We start from the raw sequence: 2,744 nt of genomic DNA, 5'->3' as shown, positions 1-2,744 counted from the left end.
CAGCATAAATGCATGGGAGGCGTCGTGGTCGTGGAAAGAACACTAGACTGAGAAGAACTGGGAGAAAACCAGTTCAGTCCTAGTTCTGCTACTAAAAAGTTGTGTGAACTTGGGGAAGATGGCAGGGGACCAAAATCAGTTTTCTTTCTTTTTCCAGAGGCCCAAGTTTTCTTTCCACCTCCTCATGTCCCCTTTATCTCTGCCAGTGCTAGGGCAAGTGGGCAGAGGAGGTGAGGATTTGAGGGAAGGGAAGGTCTTAGAAGGTGGGGATTTAATGGAGAACTTTCTGAAGAGAAAACATGACCAGAACTACTTACTAGAAGTGAAGCTGGAGGGGAAAACAAAAAGGGCGTGCTAAGGACTTTTAAAATTTTACACGTAAGTGTATGCACTGGCTGGCTTGGTGAGACTCATGGTGGAGAACATTTAGCAGGATGATGATGCATTCTTCAGCTTCGTCAGCTTTTGTCAGAGTTTATTTTATTCAAATGAACAAACACTTACTGAAGGCCTACTGTGTGTCTGGCTTTGGGGTGGGATGCAAAGATAAGCAGAACATGGCCCCTGTCCTCTTGCAGCAGTGAGGCAGTGACTTGGGAGGGTCTTTCCACCTGCCTAGTACCCCTTCAGCTCCTTCTGCACCTTCATTCTCATTTGGGAACTACCCCTCTCCTGTGCGAACTTGGTGAGCATGTCAAGCAGAGAGCCCTGGTCCCTAGCCGAGAGCTGGACACGTGACCGAGGCTTGGCCAGGCTGACTCTCTCCAGTGCTTTGACTCTTGAGCAGAGGGACAAAGATGGAAGGCGACTGGCCCTGAGTTGTTCCAGTGGAGTTGATGAGGCTGTTCATTCATTCTTGCTCTGGGCTCCCTGGCACTAACCTGGTTGCTGGACTCTGTGAGCCCGGGGTATCCTGGCATCCTACATTTTTCCAACAATCTTTGAAAAAAATTTGCCAGCGTCAGGCTCCAGAGCTTGTAGCAACAAACACTAACTGGTAGCATGTTCTGCAAGCCATAGGTTAAAATAAATTCCTCTATATTTTCCAACTTGGTGAAAGCTTTACTGCCTGCACTAAAAACAAGACTTTTCAGAAATGAAACCATTGGAACACTGAAACTAAGTAAAAAAGATAATGTAAACAGAAAAGTAAACTTAAGGTATTGACCCTCAGACTCAGAACATTCAAAGGAGGGTTGTAACTTCCCACCACCGTCGATAGTGAGGCTGGATTGGGTGTTTAAATTGCCACAAGGGAAACTCAATTTTTTTATTTTTAAGAACACTGATTTGAGTATTTCTACTTTGTATTTTTAAAAAAGATTTATTGTTATTTATTTATTTTGCCTGCGCCGGGTCTTAGTTGCGGCACACAAGATCTTTGTTGCGGCATGAGAGATCTTTTTTTTTAGTTGCAGCATGTGGACTCAGTCACGGCATGCGGGCTTCTTAGTTGCGGCACACATGCGGGATCTAGTTCCCTGACCGGGGATCGAACCCAGGCCCCCTGAATTAGGGGTGCAGAATCTTACACACTGGACCACCGGGGAAGTCCAAGGGAAACTCAGTTTATTGCAACCTTTTGATTGCTGAAATAAGTCACTGAATAAGACTTTAGGTTACTTTTTTTTTTTTTTTTTTTTTTGCGGTACGCGGGCCTGTCACTGCTGTGGCCCCTCCCTCCGCGGAACACAGGCTCCGGACGCGCAGGCTCAGTGGCCATGGCTCACTGGCCCAGCCACTCCGCGGCATGTGGGATCTTCCCGGACCGGGGCACGAACCCGTGTCCCCTGCATCGGCAGGCGGACTCTCAACCACTGCGCCACCAGAGAAGCCCTAGGTTACTTTTAATTGGCAATCTGGTTAAAAAATCTGACAATCTTCCACTGGGGATAATTTAAAGCCATACCAAGAGACAGAAAGAAGAACTAAGTGACTTCGTAGATAGCCTAAAGTGACCTTTTGGGTAGCCTTAAGACCACAGTGCTGGTCTTAAATGAATGGTAAATATATTGTCCATAATCCCTTCTGAAACGAAAACACTTTGCATTTATTATATGGATGTTTGCAAGTATTTGTGAGGCTCCTTTTTTTATTTTGGAGCCATTGGTATTTTTATTTTATTTTATTCCTACTTCGTCTTGATTTTAATGTGGCCTGCCTTCTAACCTTCTCCTTCCACCATGAGGGATATAGGAAAGGTAACCAGAGGATCAGGTTCCTAGAACTGAGCCCTATAAGTAAAGGGACAATGGAGTCTTCAGACTGGGTCACAGTTTAAATCTATACTAGAATGGATCTAGCATTCTGAGTAGGAGAACTTGAATTGCTTGCTGGACAGAGAGCTCAATTTGGGATCAAGGGATTTGGGCTCTTTTCTAGCGGGTGGTACTAACTAGCTGTCTAATATTGGGCTAGTCTTTCCTTTTCTTTTAATATAGGGCTGGGACTAGATTAGTGGTTTTCCACTAGAAACAGCTGAGGAGGTTTAAAAAAAATCCTTGAATCAGAATCTTTGGGGCGTGATGGGATATTGTTTAAAGCTCACTGTAACTGCTCTAGAACAGTGGTTCTCAAATTCAGCTGATAGCAGAATGGCCTGGAGGACTTCTTAAAATGCAGATCGCTGGGCTCCACCTCAGATTCTGATTCCATAGGTCTGGAGTGGGCCCCAAAATATGCTTTTCTAACACATTTCCTGCTGATGCAGAGGTTGCTCATCTGGGTATTGTGCTTTGAGAACC

Source organism: Orcinus orca, chromosome 3 (genome assembly GCF_937001465.1).
Source record: "Orcinus orca chromosome 3, mOrcOrc1.1, whole genome shotgun sequence".
NCBI classification, from domain to species: domain Eukaryota; kingdom Metazoa; phylum Chordata; class Mammalia; order Artiodactyla; family Delphinidae; genus Orcinus; species Orcinus orca.
This window is presented reverse-complemented; position numbering follows the sequence as displayed.